Below are 7956 nucleotides of genomic sequence, written 5' to 3' on the forward strand. Positions count from 1 at the left end.
GAAGAGATTTTTGATCTGCTACTGTTGAGCATGTCCTTTACCCTAGTCATCACCAGTTTTCTCTGATTGTTCCAAAGCTGACGAGTGGATCTACTGAAGACTTCTGAGAATTGATTGAACAGGTAAGAGTTGATGGGTAGGTCTGGCTAAATGAGGGAAAAGGCAGGTCAAAAGTTACATATATATGTGGCCTCAATCAGAGGAGGTCAGATGAAGAACAACTTTCTCACTAGACCCCACTCTAATGTCTTTCAGATCTATTTCCTTCTGATATCCACTTTGTCTAGAATACTCCATGGGCCCCTACATCTCCAGCTCTTTCTCACTAATGTAAAATAAGCTCATTGCAATGAATAGAGAGGATGGTTTTACTTTGACTTAAACACTAATGAGCACTTTCACTTTGTCATAGTGTAAATATTAAAGTTATAAGAGACAGCCCAGGGACGAATTAATTACTTTAAAGACCCAAAAGTGCTTGCACAGTGTCTGAAACTCTGTGCTGAGGAGCTATATCCTCATTTAGTTCAGAGCCTCTTGTTCTCGAAAACCAAAGTCTGCAAGTGCTTCCAGGTGCCAGTCGGGACGGAACTCCTCCCAAACCCAAGGGATGTAGAACTGGAAACCTTTTAGTTTTTTGCGTCTCTAACCAACCTATAAGCAGGAGGTTGAGAATGCAAAGAGTGCTCAAGTTGGTTCTGTAATTAGTTCCACAGGGTCACAATTAGAGCACGGATCTGAAGCTGTCCAGCTGAGTCCTCCCCTCACTCCCCGTCTTGGCGGGAAAGGACAATGGCCAGGACAGGTGAGATGTTCCCAGAGCAGAGGATGATGTCATTTCTCAAAGGCCATCTTTATCACCTCTTTGTATTATCCCTGTTCTTGGGTGGGGGAGGCACGACATTTATTCACTGCTTGCTATTTTGATATAAAAACACCTACCAGGGCATGGTGGTGGTGCATGGCGGTGGTTGTGGTGGTGGCCCATGGGAGGCAGAGGCAGGCATAGTTTCAAGTTCCAGGCCAGGGATACACAGAGAAACTCTGTCTCAAAAAATCAAACCAAACCAACCAACCAACCAAACAGCAAAAACACACCTGTAATCATTCCGTTTTTGTCCTGGGATTATTGGTAAAGTAACTCTTTGGCTGCATTGGTCATTTTTAACAGGCAGGGCAAGAACTGAATTGCTTACTACCACCTGCGAAGCATATCTTTGAAACCAGGTCATCTCAATCCTCATGACTTAGCAGAAATGACCCGTGTAACTCATATCAGAATTATTGGATTTACTTGAATCTTTCAGGGAATTGCGGCCAAAAATGATCTGTTGGTCATTTAGATTGCTAGATCTGGAATAGCTGACATTGAGTCATATATTAAGAACAAGACAGGCTTCTTGAGACTTCACTGATGAGAAGAGACTAGGAAGCTTGTCTTAACAATGGAAGCAACAGGCTTTTGGGGAGTGCCTTTTTATTGTGGACAAGCATGGTGGCCTTTAGGTTTACAGGCTAACAGGAGTGACGTAAACTGGGAACTACTGAGTCTCTCCCATTGTTGATGTCATCATCTTGTACAAACGACCTGATCTCAAGGTTTAGCTTTGACTGTGCTACAAAACTAAGGGAGCTGGGCAGAGAGCATGAAAACTGAACAGAAGAAACGCACATCCATCTATCAGGAATGCAGAATGGTATCCGACTCAGAAGTTGAGGCAGCAAAGGATTTAGACATGATATGAAGACAGAGAGTCCAGGACTTTCCAGTTTAATCACCTGACTGATATCTGTAGGCTCAGATGAGGAGTTAGTGTCAGTGGAAACGGCCTTCAAGTTTCTGTAAATAACCCAAGCATGACACCCAGCTGAGGTATTTTCAGAGCTACAGGGAACCCAGTGCTGTATTGCTTGGCTGTGTGACCTTCAAACTGGTGATTTTTATAAGTCAGGACAAAGTGTTGTGATTTGCTTTAACAGATTGCCTGATACCTGAGTTGATTGTGGGGTCTTGCTAAGGACATTTGATATGACAAGGCTTTTCCTTGGTAAGAGTTCCCACTTGTTTTTATTTGCCATTTGTGGAGCCATTGCATACTTCACTAGCTTTAGCTCAGCCTAGTCACAGGGCTTCTTCTAGTCTGAAACACTCTGGACCTGTGGCCACTCTGGTGTCTTATGACAACTCTGCTAACTGTATGCTTTTAGGGGCAGATGAAGGGCCTGTAGTTTGTTGCCTTTTGTCCCTTTGCAATGGTCCCTACCTGCCTTGCCTCTGTCTCCTGCAGTTCACCATCCTCTTTCCTTGATCTTCTGGAAGGATTTAAAAATACAGCAATATTTTGCTTCTGAGTAAGAGTGACCCGCTAAGCAGACTAACTATGTAGCTTGTGTTTCTAAACAGAAACAGCGGAGAGCTTTACTTGAAGTTTGGATGGTTAAATTCGGACACAAGGGCAGTTCTATTTTGTACAGTAGATAACAAATTCTAGGAACTCATCATTCCAGGGTCAAAGCATATGAATATGTGTTTTACAGAAATTCAAACATATTCATGACAACCCACTTTCAGGGTCAATAGTATTCTACTATTGTAACCTGGTGTTTAAAAAATACCTTTTCAGATTATTGTTTTTTTTTCAGTTTAAAAGTACTTCAGTGTTTTCTTGCAGCACTGCTCAAAACAGCTATGCCATGAAAACAACCAAGGTTTCCAGAAACAGAGATAAACACAGGGGGATGTGCACATACAATGGAATTTTGGAATTTTTAGTTGTAAATAATAAGATTCTGCCCTTTGCAAGACAGTGGATGCTACTGGAGGTAGTCGTATTAAGCTAATTCACTCTCAGAAAGACAAGGTCAGATCCTTTATCTCATTTGTAGATCTTAATCATCAGAAGCTTATAAAGTCATATACATAATGTCACATAGAAGCAAAACTGTTTGGGGAGAGGCTGAAAAGGGGCATTGATGAAAGCACTGTGTATATGTGCATATTATACCCTGTGTAATAATAGTAACACGTGTACTCCTCAGAGGGAAAACTATGGCTCAATCTAACTATAAAAAAGGAAAGGAAACCATCAAAGAACCCCTTGTTCAGAGAAAACAACTATGCAGTTGATAGATTTCCTTGTAGTCCTTGGTTTTAAGTGCATTTTCTTACATTGCTGGGAAACTTGGTATTGTATATTCAATTTTATGATAACTTTTCCCCATTAATAGTAGAGAAAAATATTTTCCCCCAGTGATTTGAAACTGCTCAAAATGTAATTTTTTGAATGCTATTTTTAATTATACTGACAAATTAAAGCCGAATATATTTATGTACTACAAAGTGATATGATGACTCATGAATAACATTAAGGAATATCTAAATCAAGATAATTAACATAATATATCATCTCCAGGATTTTTTTTGTAGTAAGAACATGGGGAATGTATACATTATTTACCATATTCATCACATGCTAGTGTATCTCCCTTCTTACTGAGGTTTGTACTCTATCATATCTTAATTTTCCTGGCATCCCAGTGTCTGGTACCCACGTCCCACACTCTGCTTCTTCTTCTTCTGTTTTAGATGGCACACAAGGACAGACTGTTGAAGAACTAGATAGTGTCCTGTTTGTGTATATTTGCCTTGTTTCCCTACCTGCTGGTTGACTATAGGTACAAGGTTGACTTCAGAACTTGGTTACTGTCACTGGAGTTGCAATAACACCCAGGGAAGACTTAACACACTGCTTTCACATCTTTTGAGTAAACACCTAGAACTGGGATTTCTGTGTCACATGATAATTCTATTTTTAGTTGCTGTTTGAAGAATTTTCGTACAGCTTTTCCTACTGGTTGCATTAATGAGCATTACTCATTGCACTTGCCTTCCCTCTTTTAGATGAAAGTCATTCTGACAAGGATGATATGCTGATCATCTTTTTAAAAAGGTTTGTTGCTAATTATATGTATATATAATATGCATATATATGATATGCATATATATGAGTGTTTTTGCCTGCATGTCTGTTTGTGTACCATATGTGCACATTGTCTGCAGAGGCCAGAAGAGAAAGTTGGATACTCTGGGACTAGAATTACAGAGTTGTGAGACACCATGTGGGTGCTGGGAATTGAACCTGGATCATCTGCAAGAACAGTCAATGTTCTTAACCCCTAAGCCATTTCTTCAACCTTCTATGGTGATTAGTGATACTGAGACCTTTTCTTAGGCTTGTTGCCATTAACATGTCTTATTTAGAGAAACATCTATTCAGATTTCTTAGCCATTTAAACCCAATGGGTTGTTTTCTTTCTGTGGAGTATTTTGGACAGTTATCCAATAGTAGATGAATGGCCTGAAAAATAGCATATTCCATCCTGTAGGTTGTCTTTTTTATTATTGTCTTTTATATTAGTCACACTTTCATTGTCCTGACAGAATACCTTCTGTGGGTAAGTTCAGAAGGGAAAGACATATTTTAGTTAATAATCTGCAGGCTTCAGCTCATCGTTGTTGGCTGACTCCATGGTTGTGGGTAAGGCAGATGATACTGTGGCAGTAGGAGAATGTGGTAGGCTTACCCACCTTTCGGGAGTCAGGAAGAGGGGAGGAGACCAGGACCCACCCAGTGACCACCTTTATCAGCTGTGCCTTCTTTCTTCCTAAATTTCTATCACCCCGCTGAAAGGCACCACTTTCAGGGAACTGAGGCTTTAATGCATGATCTCAGGAGGGACATTTCAAATTCAGATGGGAACATTTCGTCTCTGACCACAAAGAGCTCTTGGTCATGTCACAACGCAGAACTTCATTTACCCCTGCTGTGGAATAATACTTTTGTACACTGTGAAGATGTGTTGTTCTCATGTGTTAATAAAGAGCTGACTGGTCAATAGCCAGGCATGTAGGAATTATGTAGGACTTGTGGACAAAACCAGAACTGGAGGAAGAAGGAGGTAGGGTCACCAGCCAAACATAGAGGAAGCAGGAAATGAACATGCCATGGCGAAGAAAGGTACCGCCACATGGTAGAGGATAGATTAAAAAAAATATGGGTTTACAATTTAAGTTGTAAGAGCTAGTTAGTAGCAAGCCTAAGCCATCAGCCAATCATTTATAATTAATAATAAGTCTCTTTGTAGCCATTTGGGAGCCAGCTGGTGGGACAGCAGAGAGGACTGGCAGAGAGGAACTCCACCTACATAACCTATCTCCAAGAGCCTTCAAAGGCTGAGTCTTAAGTCTGAAGTCTCCTCCAAGACCCGAGCCCTTATAAAACACAAAAGTTACATACTTCCAAGATGTAATGGCACAAAGCATATGTTCCTGTCTCAAAAGGGAGGACTGGGGAGATGGGGGTCACTTGGTGTCATGATGTAAGCTTTATCAGACTTGGCCAACCTCACCCCTGTAGCAGTTCATAAATTCTCTCTTGCATTGACTTCACTCATTCTGACAGAGGTTGCACATTCCTGGCACTATCAACATCTTCAGGACTCTGCTGTAGTTAGTCTTTGTGAGTCTCTCTCTCTCTCTAGCTGCCTACAGTGACTCCTCCTATCCTGCCACACACTGCCTGCCTTCCATGCCTTCCACTGAGGCTTCAGGAGAAGTCTCCACAATCCTAAACATGTCCATCTCAGTTTCTGTAAAAACAGATTCCCATGGGTTATTTTAAGGTCTCTTCCCATCCTGAGCAGGAGCTAAGACCCTTTAGACCGTTTCTTGGGAAACTGAGCACAAAGAAGTGTGTCTGGGGGGCCCAGATGGTCCTATGTGAACAAACATGGTGGCCTGGAAACATTCTCTTCTCAAGGGAGTTTTTTAAAAAATGATTTTAATATTTCAGACCTGTGAGCCTGGAATTAGTGAGGCCTTGCAAATCCTAATATGCCCTCAAGGCATCTCTTCCTCCACCTCCTCTTCCTCCTCCTTCTCCTCTTCTTCCTTCTCTTCCCCCTCCTTCTCGTCCCCTTCTTCACTTGGCTTTTTTTTTTAATGGCACCTATCTCATTAGAAAACATGCCTTCCTTAGTCTTGTCTTTACAGAGCCCTTTTTGACCAAACTGCAATATTTTTAGGTCAACTGTAAATTCAGCTGACAGCATCTGTCCACAACTGTGGCATAGCCTGAATTCTGAAATGTCTTACAATCTTATCTGGAATATTATTAAATCTATCACCTTTAAACTTGCCTCCCATAAAACAGCAGGATACAAACAAAATATAGACAATTTCTTTGCCAGAATGTAACAAGAATGGACTCTAGCCTGGTTCCCAATAAAGCCTTTGTTTTTGTCTGAAATGGCACAAACATGCTCTTTACTGGTAGTGCCCCTGTGGGCATCTAGGTCCTCTGCTCTCTTTCAGGAATCACATATGACCTCTGCTTACAACATCTTGGGGATTCTCTATCATACACCCCCAGTTCCAGAGAACCACACAGCTAAGCTCAGTCAAAACAGTGACCCCACTCCTCTGACAGTACTTTTTTTTAAAGTTTTGTTTTGTTTTTCGAGACAGGGTTTCTCTGTATTGTTTTGCAGGCTGTCCTTGGAACTTGCTCTGTAGACCAGGCTGGCCTCGAACTCATGTATATCCTCCTGCCTCTGCCTCACGAGTGCTGGGATTAAAGGTATGGGCCACCAACACCCAGCCTGACAGCACTTTTTAAAATTACAAAATGCATGTGAGAGAAACTATTTAAAAGAGACAGGGTTTATTTAGCTCATGATTTTAGAGCTGAATCAGTTCATAAGTGTTGGCTCCATTGGTTCTGGGTCTGGGTAAGCCAGAGCCTCATGGCGGTGGGAGCATGTGGCAGAGGCTACTCTTTTCATGGTGGCCAGGAGAGAAGGGATGGGGCAGGACAAGAAGCTCATTTCCTTTGCCTCAGCCCTGAGTCTTACAGCTTCCATCACATCCCAAGGTAACACTACCAGCTGGGAAATGAGGTTTTAGCACATGAGCCTGCAGGACCACTTTATATTCAACCACAATACCTCTGCCTCATTGTTCAGTCTATTTTCATTTTGCTTTTGTTGTCTGTATATTTAAGGTTAACAAATCTATTTTCTTTTATAAGACAGGGTCATACTGTGTAGCAATCTTGGCTGACCTGGAACTCACAATACAGACTAGGCTGCCTCTGCCTCCTAAATGCTGGCATCAAAGGTGTGTACTAACACACTGGGACAAAATTTAATTTTTAATAGTGGCATAGTTTTCTAATCAGGATATTTATGTTACTTCTAATTATTGAAAGCATAATAAACATTTAGTGAACATCTTTATAAAAATCTTCTTAGATAGGCCAGGAAGTGGGCCACTGTAACTACTCATGGAATGTAATACCATACAATTTACTGTTATACTGTGTTAATTTATAATCTTAATGTTAATAAATATAAATATCCATAATGTGTTCAGTTTCAGCAGCATTTAGCTGTGATTATTTTAAAACAATGAGGCATGCTAATTTGATGTGAATAGTTGTTTCTTGTTGCATTTTTTTATTAATTTTTTTTTTATTTTCCATTTTAAATTTAGATAAGAAACAAGGTTGCTTCACAAGTCAGTACGAGGTCCCTCTCCCTTTCCCTCCCCTCCTCCCGTGCCCTCCCCCCCCATTCCCCCCCCCCCCGTTATCCCCTCATTCCCCCAGGGAGGGTGAGGCCCTCCATGGGGGTGTCCATAGTCTGTCATTTCATATAGGGCAGGGCCTAGACCCTTCCCCAAGAGTTCAGGGTGAGAGTGCACCTCACATTGTTCTATGGGAGTCCAGAGACCGTGTGTATACTTGGGATGGGTACTGATCTGCTGCCCAAGGCTCAATAGATTACCTAGGCCTCCTCACTGACACCCAGATTCAGGGGGTCTTGATCAGTCCCATGCTGGATTCCCAGGCTGATGCCTGGGATTCAAGAGTTAACCTTTGTCTGGTCAGCTGTTTC

The sequence above is a fragment of the Mesocricetus auratus genome, unplaced genomic scaffold, assembly GCF_017639785.1.
Source record: "Mesocricetus auratus isolate SY011 unplaced genomic scaffold, BCM_Maur_2.0 Super-Scaffold_100707, whole genome shotgun sequence".
Taxonomy (NCBI): domain Eukaryota; kingdom Metazoa; phylum Chordata; class Mammalia; order Rodentia; family Cricetidae; genus Mesocricetus; species Mesocricetus auratus.